The sequence below is a fragment of the Meriones unguiculatus genome, chromosome 10, assembly GCF_030254825.1.
Source record: "Meriones unguiculatus strain TT.TT164.6M chromosome 10, Bangor_MerUng_6.1, whole genome shotgun sequence".
Lineage (NCBI taxonomy): Eukaryota > Metazoa > Chordata > Mammalia > Rodentia > Muridae > Meriones > Meriones unguiculatus.
In genome coordinates, this window is record NC_083358.1 from 60731994 (window position 1) to 60746906 (window position 14913).

Below are 14913 nucleotides of genomic sequence, written 5' to 3' on the forward strand. Positions count from 1 at the left end.
ACTTGTCAGCACGGAACCACATTCCTGGTGGTACACAGCCACCCGCAGCCGCACTCAGACCCCCACACGCACACAGTGACACTCGTTTGTGTAGATATGGGACTGTGTGTAGTACAGCTATACAGCAGAAGGCAGGATCAGTCAGGATCACTTCTAAGAGGAGAAATTATTCTCTAGGAAGCACGTGTTTAAGGATTTGGGTGTGGTGGCTCAAGCCTGTAATCCCAGGATTTTGGAGGCTCTCTGAGGCCGGGCTGGGGAGGCGAGTGCTGCTGAGAGTTTAAAGCTAGCCTGGTTCACAGAATGATACACTGTCTCAACGTTAAGCAAAATCTGTTTACTTTTCCTGTAGAGCGGTGGTTCTCAACCCTTCCGATGCTGCAACCTAGGAACTTTAATAAAATCCTTCATGTTGTGACCCACAGCCTCAAAAGTATTTTTGTTGCTACTTCGCAAGTGTAATTTTGCCTTTGTTATGAATCATAATGTAAAAAAATATGATCGGCAGGATATCTGATATGTGACTCTCATAAAAGGGTCATTTGAACTCTCAGAGGGGTCATGACCCACAGGTTGAGAACCAGTCTTGTGGCGTATGTTAGCCATTTTCTTGCCTAAGAAGGTTAACTAGTTAGGGCCCTCACCCAGTTCTTTTGTCCTTGCAAGAAAGTGCAGGAATTAATTTTGAGCCCAGGTGAGACAGTCAAAATCACGAACACTGATAGTACTAACGGAACAGTGACGGCAACTTGGTATTTCAGTCTAGACGGAAGACAGTCATTAGTTTCCTTGAAATGTTTTGTAAAATGCCATGTACCCAAGGCTTCTCAGCTATCCTGTTGTTAAAATTTATATTCATGTATGTTTTCAAACTTAGTTCCCTAGATGTTATTAACAAGCACAGTCACTGTCATCAAACTATCGGAAAATGCAGTTCAGGGACTCCCTGGCTCTGGCCTTGTCCATCGTGGAGACACTCTGGGTTGAATTAGAAAAGAGTAATTAGAATTACTGCTTGGGCTTACTTTATTTTTAATTTTAAAAATTATTCTATTTTGAGACAGCATGTCACTAGGTAACCTAGGCTGGTAACCCAGAGAGAGAACTAGTGACCCTCATAGTATTGGGGTTATAGGTGTGTGCCCTCTGAAAGCTTATAACTTAATTTACATCCCTCCAGCAGCTCAGAAAACACAATTTTTATATTTTTTATATTTATATATATTTTTATATATGTATAAATATATACATATATTTAAAGGTCTGTGTAACCTTTAAAATAGTAATCATCTATTAAGACGAGGTGAACAGGGATATGAGAGAGACAGGTCACAGCACACTGGGAAGAACAGGCATTCCTGCCAAAATGCTGAAGACACAGGGTAGGTTGTCCCTGAATAGACATCACTAGAGGAGCTGCTTCTCAACTAATAAAAATGTGGAAATACTTTGACAGTACTGACATTCATGCATTCAAAAACATTAAAGAGGGGATAAAGGAAAATAAACACATCACCTCATCCTTGTCCGGGAACTCAAGTTACATTTCCACACACCAGAGTGACTCAGAACAATAAAAACTATTTCCACGGATAAAATTGTCTTTATATAGTAAATACATCCAGTGACTTCTTTCAGCAGGAAGGGGAACGTCATGTCAAACGAACAGGAGCCAAACATTTACCACGAATCATGAGCCTCTGAACCCAAGTGCACACACACACTCATATGCACACAAACACAGCTGCACACATACACGTACACACTCTCACACACAGTTTGCTCCTGTTGTCAGCGTTAGCGTCTGTGGAAAATTCACTGAGCGTAACTACAGAGGGCATGAGAACCGAGCTCGGTTTCCGGGTTTCTATCACCGACACTCCTGCTTCTGGCAGAAGTTAACATTTCAATAACTGGGAATTTGGCAGCAACACGGATTCCGCTGAGAAAGCTTCTGTAATGGCTCAGCATCTCAAGAACTTAGTTCAAATTCTTGAGAGTTAAAGACAGAAACAAGGAAGGCGCTGTCACTTTCCACTGGTCTCTGAAACACTTCCTTCCAACTTCCAAGTCTGGTGTGTTTCAGATTTGAGGGTTTATTTTCTCCTGGTTTTGAAAAGCGATTGGTCAGGATCATGTAATAAGACATTATTTTTTTTCCCCCTCTGGAAACACTAAGTGCATACATAGGTTTAAGGAACTGCTGGACATTAATGATAAAATAATGCTAAAGAGAAAATGATTTCAGAGGCTTAAATATTGTGGTTTCTTAAACATGAAACCAGGTATACCAGCATTATATTAAACCTGGATTTTGTGCAAGCGCCTTCTAAAAAGTATTCTGTTGCTGTTTTATCACCAGTCGTTTGGACAGGTTTACATCATACATGAAGATAGTGCTAGATTACTTTCAGGACCAAATGCATGCATATGAGTTTAAAGAACTTTAGACATGAAGTAGACAGTTTTGAGAGGTGTAGGGCTGCGCAGCATCAAGCCAGGGGTGCTAACTCTGGGTGGGAGGGTGTCTAACAAAAGAGAAGAACCGAGCCCTGCAGGCTGTCCCCAAAGAGCTGGATGCTACTGGCTGTCCACTGAGAACTGAATTCTCCCGGTACAGATTTCCAGGGAAGCACCAAGTCTCCTACAATAGGCCCAGCACGTCCCTGACACAGCAGCCTGGAGCAAGCCAGCTGCCTGGGCTGTTAGAACATGAAGTGTACTGACAGAGGGGGAACTTTTATAGGAACAGATCCAACCATGAAGCTTCAACAGTCTGCTTGTTGCACGGTTACACAGACATGGCTAATGTTGATTTAATTTACGTTCAGGAAGGGAAAAAAGGCAGAAGCAACCAGCACTCTACCTTTTGCAGAGTGTTTTCACAGGAGTGGAACTCTAAATTGCGCAGGGAAGCCATCAGAACAAACAGCACTGATTCTAAGGCTGAGCTGAACGCCCTCTGCCAGCACATAAGATCAGAAATTAAAAGGAGAAACCAGAGAAACCTTAGGTTTTGATCCAACTCTATTCTGAAGACCAACAAGTGCTTTGAGTTATTAAGCCACCCCTCTTGCCTAGGTTTATGGGTATTCTGAGCCTCAGTGTGCTCATCTTTAAAGTGGGTATTTATTTATACTACCAACGACTTCTTAAGCTTCCTCCGACCGCTAAACTCACGTAAAGTTTATAACACACAGAACTGTAATTGCACAATAAACATCAGATACAACTTTTGTTATCTTGGTGAACTACCAGCCTGTGTTCACATGGTGACAGGCTGCGAATCTGACCCACAAGCAAAAAAACGCTGTTGCTCTTTCTTACATTTAGACAAATCTCCATGTTTTACGACTGTGCGACAGATTCCATCTCGGTTCCCACAAAATGAAACCGCAGCAGTCTTTCCAACAAGCCAGCTCAGAGCGAGAGCACGTTCGTGCTAAAATCGTGCCCGTTTTACTTCCTCCCAGCTCCGGGAAGCTGTCGTGTTGAGGCACGCTTCTTATACTCTGTCCTTTGAACCAACCTTTGACAGGTATGGCACCAAGAGAGGTGGGAACATCTTACGCCCCGCAGAACAAGCACCGCAGGCTGGGCGCTGTGCATCCTGTCTTTAATCCCATCATTCTAGAGGCAGGCTGGGCGCTGTGCATCCTGTCTTTAATCCCATCATTCTAGAGGCAGGCTGGGCGCTGTGCATCCTGTCTTTAATCCCATCATTCTAGAGGCAGGCTGGGCGCTGTGCATCCTGTCTTTAATCCCATCATTCTAGAGGCAGGCTGGGCGCTGTGCATCCTGTCTTTAATCCCATCATTCTAGAGGCAGGCTGGGCGCTGTGCATCCTGTCTTTAATCCCATCATTCTAGAGGCAGGCTGGGCGCTGTGCATCCTGTCTTTAATCCCATCATTCTAGAGGCAGGCTGGGCGCTGTGCATCCTGTCTTTAATCCCATCATTCTAGAGGCAGGCTGGGCGCTGTGCATCCTGTCTTTAATCCCATCATTCTAGAGGCAGGCTGGGCGCTGTGCATCCTGTCTTTAATCCCATCATTCTAGAGGCAGACACAGGATGATGGGACAGGAGGATAGCGGGTTTGAGATCAGTCTAAGCTACCTGTGAAGCTCTAGGCCAGCGAGGTTCACACAGAGCGATTTCCCTAACACCAACCAACCAACCAACCACCAACCAACCAACCAACCAACCAACAAAAAAAGAGTACCGATGCCCAAACAAACAAACAAACAAACAAACCACCATCCACAAAAACAACCCAAGGCAACAAGCTCCTGCTGCTGTGATGAAAAGCAGCTTGAAAGAGAGAAAGGGCTTATTCCAGCTCATAGTTGGAGGCCCCAGCCCAGCCTGAAGGAGGCTTCACAGTGGCAGGAGGTAGGACACTGACCATGCTGGTGTTGTTAACCTCCTACTTTGATGCAGCTTTGGATCCAGGTCCAGGGAATGGCGCTGCCCACTTTCAGTGTGAGTCTTCCCAGGTCAGCCAGCCTAGTCAGCCGATCCCTCACAGCACATACACCCACACCCCAAGCTTGTCACCTCCATGATTCCAGATCGTGTCAAGGACAGTGCATGCTACTCACCACACAATCCCACAAAAGGGCATCAGGGATGACCACAAAGCCCGAGTAAGTAATGAGCACAGGGCCACTGTAGCCTCTACAGTTCCTTTTCTTTCTCAGTGCCTGGCTTCCTTTCTCATCTTTCTCATCTCCCTCTCCTTCCTTCTTCTATGGCTTTCGTTCTATTTCTTCCTTTGTCCTGCCATGTTGACATCACCATCTTAGTTTGTCCCTTCAAGCCTCTGGAGCCCTCATGGACAGCACCTCACAATTGAATACTGCTGCGAAGGAGTAATACAACTTGTGGTTTCCTGATCTGTAAAGGGGTGATGTTTTCTCCGTCATGGGGACTATGCGATTCACAAATGGGACCACGTGTTGGAAGCACCTAGCTCACTGCCTGGCACGCTGAGCTCAAAACCCACAGTCTGTGGTATTATTATTTTACTCTAAAATAACGTATTGTAGTTTCAATTTTGAATACGTTTCAAAAGGAAAGATGCAAATGCAGACTTTCATCACTATACAAAATCTTTTAACAGCAACTGTCCTTTTCTTCCCTTTAACATAAACAAAGTCAAACCAAAAAATGTTCCCTAAGATGAAGTAAAAACAAATTAGACATAAAGCCTCGTGGCATTGTCCTGGAAGGCTGCGTCAGAATAGCTCATCATAGCACTGCGATTGATGGCCTGGGTTTTATTCAGCACCAGTGTTTTCCAGCAGACCCCCTCCACAGTTGGTGGGTGTCTAGTGGGCGTTCTCAGCAACACTATTTAGGAGGTTTCACTTCTTGGCTCTGGACATTATGAACAGGAGCTCGAGGCGCCTGATGGACAGATACTTCTGAGCCATACTTTCATACAGAACACGCATCAGCCTGTCTGCAGAGCCACCCTCTCCTTCAGCCGCTTCTGTCCGAGGAACTGCCAGATGGCGTGACTGCAGTTGAGCGGACCTGGCTATCGCTGGCATGTCCACCCCACCCTCGGTTCTGTCCTGGGCTGTCACCAGCAACCTCACTCATTTGCTATCCTTTGGATCCAGAATGCCCTGCGAAGGCCCACGGCTCCTAGATCGCGGTTCTATTGGAAAGAGTGGCCTGCTCATGACAGTGGGCTTAGTGGGCTCCGGCCACTCTGGGGGGTGTGCACCCTTGGCCGAGACATGGGGACCTCAGTCCGATCCTCTTCCTCTTCCCTCTCACCTCCCAGCCGTGGGGTGGGGTGAGATGTCTGATGAGCCAAAACTACCATGCTATGCTGCCTGGGTGAAGGCTACAAGCAAGACCCATTGATCCTGGATCATAGCCTCAGAAACTGTGACCCAGAAGGAACTTTTCTCTTTACAAGCTGGTCATCGCAAGCGTTTGTTGTGCAGTGGAAAGCTCGGTAACACCGCTGTCTTCAACACCCACCTAACTTTACAAGTCTGCGCGACTCATGTTAGAGAGCTTTTAACGCGATGCTGTCACGCTAGCCAAAGAGGCCAGCGGCAGTGGCCTTGCTTCTCAGGTGGTGAAACGGCTTGATTCCCTCTCTGGCTGCCGATTTTTGTTGTGTCTTTGGCTGTGAAGTGCGACATGAGGGCGATGCTGAGGAAGCTTCTAGAGACGCTTATGTCATGCCTTTCCCTTTCGTGTGTCAGGGCACAGTTGGCTGGGAACCTGCTGACGCATCAAAGCCACACCATGTCATCCATGGCAACATTTGAGAAGCCACATTGTCATTTCTTTATGCTACTTTAATATTCTTTGATAATCAGCACATTTGTGGCTACTTGGCCTAGTACATTTGGCTACTTTTACGTCAGTGCTTTTTGTCTGTTGTCATGGTTTCCTATACACGTTCTCATGTAATCCGTCTTGGAACGGATACCAGCGAACACTGAGTGGATACCAACTTACTTTTATCAGACTATGGAGTGCTTTTTATTTTCAAAGCCCATGCTTTGAAATTTGAAATTTAGTGGGCTAGACACAATTTGAGATTATATAGTGACAATAAAATAGGATTATTTTGTGATGTTTGCAATTATTCTAAAAGGGAGTAAGGGTAGGCATTAGGATACCTAGTTTGCATGAGTAAACTGAGGCTAAGGGAGATTGACTGACATCTGAGTCAAATCTTGTGAGTCCACACCCATTGCCCTTTCACTGCACTGTAAGGCTGATGTCCTCACATGAGCATAGCCCATGTTAGCATCTGAACAGAGAATCTCTTGAATTCTGTACATTTAAGATAATTTGGTATTATGAGGCCATATGTCGAGGGTTCTTTAGATTCTGCGATGGTCTTCATATCAGCAGTAAATGGGAGTTTCTGTATATTTGAGTTATAGGATGTCAGGTTACAGAGTGATTGAGAGCATGAAGTAATACGAGAGGAATGTACAAACCACACCAGGAAACACTGACTGAGGACAATCCACATATTAACCACCACCCTTCAGGCTTGGGATGCCTTGGGTTTGTTCAGCGGTTGATTTTCTAGATTTTCCACATGTGTTCATTAAATTACTAAAACTAACCAAAAGTATTAAAACAAAAGATCAAAGAGCAGTTTAATACAAAAATCATACTTCATTCCTAATTGAAGCCACACCAGAATCCTCTTCAATCTCCTGTGCTTTAAGGAGGAAATTAGTAATGATGATTGCAAACATATATCATCTTCCTATATGCCCGGCACCCTACCGAGAGCGCATGCTTGATTCAGAAGGGGCTCACAATCTGATACTGCATGTCCTAGCATCGTTCCTGTTTCTCTGGTGAGGAAACCAAGTGGGGTAGGCAGCCCGATGAAGTCACACATGAGGTAAACAAGAGAGCTCAGACAGAAACGTCTAGGGTGCTCTGAAGCTTGTGTCATTAACAAGAAGTAACCAGGGCAGCTATTCCTATGAAGCCACACGGAAACCAAAGTGCCGAGGCTGGTGAGGCCCTAAACACACTCAGAAATGAGTTGTCTTTACTATTGTTTATTTGAATAAGAATGTGGACTCAGACATTCTGAAGGCCAAATGACAGTGGTCAAAACCTGAGGTGGGTTTCTAAAGATCCTGAACTTTGAATTTTGCTTTGTTAAGCACTGCACCAACTGAACCTAGTACGTCTGGGGGAGCTACTCTTTCAGTTATTAAACTGTGAGTAGTTATTTGTACAAAAAAATTTTTTAAGTGATCAACAATGTATTTTAAATACAATGAAGTTACAAAAGAAAATGAATACACAGATATACTCCAAAAAACAAAAACAAAAAATTGAGACGCTTTAAACATCTCCGAAAACAGTATGATAAGCTTCCAAAGATGAGAAGGGTTTTTGCCACATTGGGAAAGAGGCAGGAAGAACTCTAAAACTGCTGCTTCTTATATCTTTAACTAACCTGTGAAAACTTTTCCTCTGAGAGTAGAAAAGACTAATTTATGGGACAGGCCTACCACTCTCATGACCAGTTTATGCTGTTCAGAACAAGGGAAGATATTTTGAGGATGTAATTTAGGTGACCAAACAGTTGACTTAAGCTAAACAAGACAGAGATTAGCCTGAGTGGCCCTGATCTAATCTGGGGCTCTTAAAAGAGCTTTTCATGATTAGAGACAAGTCAGGAAAATGTTGTGATGCTTGCTTCTAAAAAAAGCAAGAGGCTATTTTTAGTTACTGTACCATTGCTGGGAGAAAATCCCTGACCGAGGCAACTTAAGAAGGAAGGATTTGTTTTGCCTCAAAGTCCATTCATTCTAGAACCCTAGCACAGGGGATGGTGTGGCCCACATTCAGGGTAGATCTTCCCACGTAATTAACCCAATCTAGAAAGTCCTACACAGGCTCAGAGGCTTGTTTCCCAAGGTTGACCAGATAGACCGTCACAGCCATGGTAAGAGTGCCTGTAGAAGAGGTTTCTGAGGTGGTCTCTAGGAAGAGAAAACAGTCTTTGAGGGCTAGCTGATAGCCCTCAAAAGCAAAAAAAGAAAAACGAAAACAAACAAAACCATCTAAATCAGGTTGTTAGTCTGACCACTACATGGAACTGCTGCTGACAGATCTTTCTGATCAAGGATCAAATCTCTTATCAGAAAGAATGTAGTCCTGAAAACACCTTAACTGTGGCCTTGTGTGGCCTTGAACATAAACCCCAGATACATCATGCCCAGGCCCGTGACCTGCAAAAACTGAGGTGATAGACAGATATGCCCTGTGTTTAGGTAATTTACTATGTAGCAATAGAAAAGGAATACAGGAACTCTTGAGTTTAAATAGGTCTTAGTTAAGCCTGTATTTGGAAAGTTCTTTGTAGAACCAAAAAGAAAACCATATGACTATTTCCGCATTGTTTCCTTAGAATATGGTGCACCATTTGTAAGACGTTTCTAACAAATTCTCGAGAAGGTCATTTTAATGCTCAGGGTGAAGGGACTCTGGCCAGCTTGAGCATAGGCATGGCCCTGGCAGCTCGTGTCCTTCTCTCCCATTCCCTCTGCCTTCCTAACAACCTTTAGATTACATTCCTGATACCCCCTTTTTTGGCCACTTTCTCCTCCTGAGGCTGACTACCAAGGTTCAGCTATCAATGTGTTGAAGTCCAGCAATCAAAAGCCCCTTTGGCTAGCCTAATTAACACACCTAGGTGTTTAAAGTTAATTAACCCCTCGCCCTAACTCGGGGTTTCCCCTTCTACCTTTATACACTGTCATTCGCCCATGTACCAGGCCTGGCTTATCTCTACCCTTTGTCCCTCCAAGATAAACACCCTTTCTCTGCTCTTTCATTCCCTTCCCCTTCTCTCTCATCCTCTATCACCAGTCTTTGTCTCTTATTCCCTGCCCTCTGTCCCTCTGGGGCAAATAAATCTCCGTGGTCCTGGAAGTCTTAAGCCGATACCGATTTCTTACACAGGGGACCTAGACACACAAATTTTCTTAATCTATAGCTCACTTTAATTCAGTCAAATTAAAAAATGCCTAACAACAGATGCCCAAAGGAAGTAACAAAAGTGTGTGTCTAAAAGTGTACTTTGGATCCCCCCAATCTATTTTCACTCATTCAGTTCAGTAAATAATGAATGTTTATGGAGAACTAAGCACCATCATAGATTGTGGTTAGTGGCCATAGAAGATAGGTATGTCACCCCCTCCAAGGTTCAGGGAACACAGAGGGTCAGAGCTGAGGAGTGGGAAGAGTGTTGTGATAAGCTGACTCTGGTTGCCCTCACAAAGGCACAGCAGCTGTGGTAACCTGCACAAGAGTTGGCCCCTCAGCATTCCAGCACAGATGGGGGAGGAAGGGACGAGAGGGGCTCATCAGTTCCTACCCCTTACTAGAGCTATTGGCAGTTACTGGTTGCTGAGGGGGAGATGGCCATTTTCTTCAGTGCTGTAGACAGTCTTTAAGTTGCACATGGCGGTAAGCTCATGTAAGCCACCCTAATTAAGTCCAGTGAGTCACAAATTGGCCAACAAACAAAGAGACATGAAAATAGGAGGACAACCTGGTGGGAAGAGTTAGTTCAGTGGGTACGGGAGAGTGATGGGAGAGGGTAATGATGCAGAAATGAGCAAACTTCACTATGTGCATGTATGAGTTGTCAAATTACATTTTAATTTAATAAAAATATATATGACCCCCATCTCAGGCATATATACGCATACTTATAAACATATATTACAATATGGTGTCTTTTGTTTACAAAAATCAAACCACACAAGTCATATAGACTTGTTTGTTATGTTAGTGTCATGTATGGGACACTTCATGTTTGAGAAACAAGGCAAGTACATTATTTAGACAAGAGCTCTTTGAGGAAGTGACATTTAAGTTAAAAAATTAAAACATTTGCACTAGTTAATAACTCTGCTTGTAGCCTACCTAGATTTAGAAACAAAACGGGTTTCTTTTATGATCCCCAGACTCTAAACAGCTCACCCGAGTCTTTAATAAATTAACAAAAGTGTTATTGTATTAGAAAAATGGCCAATGTTTAATCACTGACTAATTCAAGTTATCAGATGGGCTTAAATAAATGCCATCTAATCTTCTGATTACTCTGGGAATTCCACATATTTACAGAATGGCCAGTATTTACAACTCTTGCTTCAATAGTTCATTTTTCCTTTTACTGAATCTTTATAAAAATAACCATTACATGAACAAGATGTTTTAAAACATTTCCCACAGCCTTAAATATCTGTTGCATCTTTCCTCCACTGAGCTCTTGACTTTCTAAACTTACTGATTTTATTTCTGGTGACAAGCACTAAAAATTAAGCAGGATATTCAGCATCTCTGTACCTGTATTTGTAATATGAGGGGGCAGAGGTTAAGATGAAGTCATTTCCTGTTCTAGATTCTAAGAGTCGTACTCTCAAAGCTGCTTTTGGCAATCGCAAATGTGTGATTGTATTTTCCTCCCATTGAGTTTACTGAAAACACTCCAGATGGTTATCCATGAGTCAAGTACTCTGGTGTTTAAGCAAATTCAATCAGCAGCAAGAGGCTGGATATACGGATGGAGGAAAGATGGGAGTAAAGCCAAAGTGAATTTTAAAATTCCAGTGGGATGGGTGTCCTCAGAGATGAGCAGATCTCTGCTGCACAAACTAGATAGAAAAGAAGGTGGGTGTCGACCTAACATTAACTGATAATTACATTTTCTTTTTGGAGTCTCGCCCATCACAGCTCCTTTATGCTAAGGAGTCACTGGCTGGTAGATGCTCTATGAAAAGACAAATGACTCCTCTTGCTTGTCAACCTCTGTGTATTTTCATATATCTACACATCATGTCGATTTCATTAATGTTGGGTTCATTCCTTACCCATTTCTCAGGCCCGATCTTCCCAAGAATGGAGCATTTACGTAGCTCCATGCCCATACTCTGCTACCCAGGATCACATAATCTTTTCTGCTCAGTCCTCCCTCAGACTGCAATCCTGGATACCATGGAGGTTCTTTCCCTTGGAGTTCTGCAATAAGAAAGCCCAGTTCCTTCTCTCATGGAGGGTCCTGCTGTGTGCTCTCCTGAGGGAATGGTGCCTTTGTCCTGTGACACAGGACAGGGCTTATTTGTTATTATCCCGTCTCTTTAACTTAGAATCTATACCTATCAGAACTAAGAACCTATCCATCAAACGATTACAACTTGGACTCTTTTGTGACTTTACTATCCCAGATGCTCCATTATCAATTACATGTGAAATTTAAGCTTGTTTTCCGAGAGCCAACTTCTGATTAAAGTGTTTTGACACTGCATGTGTCCCTCCAAGCACCTCCCAGTCTAGGTCAATTACGTCAGCTCCAGCTCTTTTTCCAGGTGACCCAGTTTTTACCAGTAACAGGAAAACTGTTGTGCTGTTCCCACAGCCATAGGAAGAAACAACCCCCTCATCTTCCTTTGGATGCTATGAATATGGATGTTGTGCCTAGAATTGGTGCAGTCACTGAGCTGCAACCGGATAGAGAGATGGAAAGACTCTTTGGCCCCTGACATTGTTGAAGGGCTGAATCTACCAGTCTCGGGATCTGCAGTTCTTGATAGATGAGAACTTTTATTACCTAAGCAATTTGATTTGCATTTTCTATTAGCTGTAGCTAAAAGCAAAAGACTCATTCACTTGTATGATAAATATTGATAAGCAATATCCAAAGAGTTCGTAACAGACCACCACCTAAGGAACGGATACTAACTCTGGGAATAGAATCAATTGTTAATGGGAGAAGTTTTTCTTTCTTACACATTCACACAGACTATACACTATGTAAGATGTGATTTGAACTGGCAATGTCTGTTCTAGTGGCTGATAAGATCACTGATCAAATGATACTTCTAACATCTCTCCAGAGTTAAGACCCACCTGCTTATAGAAAACTAAACAAGCCATAGGAAGGATTTCTTCCTCTCAGTTCTGTGGATGGGACATAACTGCTACAATTCCGAAAGTCAGAATTTCCAGCTGAGAGTCTAGCACTCACCTGTGCATCATAGCGCACATCTGTAGGACATGAGGCATCAAGGAAGGGTAGACAGAAATGCAGAAGGAAAACCACTGGGCCTAGAGTACACAGAGGTAACAAAACCACATTGAGAAAACAGAAGAGACTCCTTCACTGGCAGGAGAAACAATGACAACGTTCTAGAGACACCAAAGCCTTTCCATAAAGATGTAATGCTGAGACCATCTCCGGGAAGAAGGCTCAAAGTGACAATCAGCTTTGCCCTTGGAAAGCAAAGAGAACTCCATCAGTCTGGACAGCTCTCATGACATAAAACATTTGCAGTCAAGTGTTCTTGGTCCATGTTGACAATCATGCCACAATGCATGTACTGAGCAACTAAGAGCCACTGACATTTTGCCTGAGAAGGACAAATAAAATTGTGCTCTACCACCAGAGGCCAAACGGAAATAAGTGTCAGCTGCCAAAAGGCCTGCAAAATTCAGCATGTTAAAAATCAGGAACATGACAACGGTCTACAATTTTAAGCTAATTTTCCAAAAAGCTGAGAACCATAAAAGTTTGCTGCGCATGCCATCCAAAATAAGCAACAGATATAGCCATCAAAATGCCGTGGTTTTTTGAGAAGTCAGAAACATTGCCCACTGCCATTTATAACATAAAAGCAAACAGAGCTAAAGTATGGAAACATCTTGAATTTCAGGGCACAATTAATACATTATAGGTTCTAAGTCACCACGGAGCACCCCCCCCCAAGTTTTCAATATTACATTTTTGTTCTGGGGGAGTGGTGCATGTGTGCAGGTCAGAGGACAGCTTTTGGATATTGCTTCCCTCCCTCTACTATGTGGGCTCCAGGGACTGAACTTGGGTCGTCAGGCCTACATAGTCAGTGCCTGTTCTGTGCTGTCTTCATGACACATAGATACAATTGTTTTTTTCTTTTGAATTTCACACTGTAACCCAGTCCGGCCTACAACTACTCACTGTACTGTCCAGTATGGCCTTGAACTCACAGTAATTCTCCTGTCTCAGACTCCTTCCTATATATTTCTGCTCCTATCCCGGGCATGGTGGCCATTCTTTCTGTGTATTTCTCTTTCTCCTTGAACATCATGCCAATGTAACAGCATGCCTGGCCAACTCTCTGTACATGTGTACTAACAAACAGCTGAAAAACTCTGAGTTAGACATAATTTCTAGAGATAAAAACTCTTATGCACGAGGTAAAAATATATAGTTTATTTAGGCATGGTATAGGCATGGAACAGCATGATATATAAACAACCTTATATATGTTAGGGGTGGGGAGATTCATTCTATTTTTTAATACTTCCCAGTGAGAGAGAAGTATCTTTCAGTCCTTTGGTTTCAACAATGACAAAACTGCCACTTTTCTCCAATAATTTGACTCAGTTACCTAGTAATTCCATAAATATTGACCCATTATTTTAAATATACTTGGTCCTATTATCAGGTCAAGAAGATCAAAAAGAAAGGAACACTGTGTCTATTTTGACACAGTGGGGGACAAGAAATAAATAATAAATGGAAAAATATCTGATAATAGTAAGTGCTGGACAGAGATTTAATTCAGGGGATCGCAATATAAAATTAATGGGAGGCCAGGGAAAGAAAGCCTTTCAGAAAATGTGGCACTTGTGTCAAAGCCAGAATAACCAGAAAGGCCAAGCCTGCTGCCAGTCAGTAGAGCAACAGGAGCTGCTGCAGAGGCTCTCAGGCAGAAACAAGCTTAGCTTGTTCAAGGCAAAGAAAGGTAGGCAGTATGAGGCTGAAGTGAGAGGGTGCACATTACGGACCAGCTGTGTCCCTGCCAAGTTCCCATGGTGAAAGCGCCCAGTACTTCAGAATGTGGCTGTTATTTTGACATCGTCTCTACAAGGGAAATTAGTGTAAAATATAGCCATAGGGCGAGCTGTATTAAAATGAGGCCATTACAGTGGGGCTCCCACAAGTGACCCGAGTCCCACAAGAAGAGTGTAGAGCACAGTTACAAAGGAAGAGGACTGTCAAGGACAGTGGGAGAGGTGCCTCAGAAGAAAGCAGCCCTGGGCTGGTGAGATTGTCTCAGCAGGTAGAGCAGCTGCCACCAAGCCTGCCTGTGACACGAGCTCAATTTCTAGAACCCACAACTTCCTGCAAAGTTGTTCTACAATTTTAAGCTAATTTTCCAAAAAGCTGAGAACCATAAAAGTTTGCTGCGCATGCCATCCAAAATAAGCAACAGATACAGACATCAAAATGCATGTGTGTGTGCACAGACATCTGAGGCTGAGTAACGAAATAAATATTAAATGAAGAAGGAAGAGAAAGCAAAGGAGGAAAAGGAGACAACAAAAGAAACCCAGCAGACCTTTGGAAAGA

At 43.3% G+C, this 14913-nt stretch overlaps 1 protein-coding gene across 1 annotated transcript in view; it reads right to left on the reverse strand.

Annotated features, from left to right (window-relative positions):
- The window catches only part of Ddah1 (dimethylarginine dimethylaminohydrolase 1), a 130261-nt gene that overhangs the window by 39748 nt on the left and 75600 nt on the right, over positions 1-14913 (reverse strand). The window lies entirely within an intron of this gene.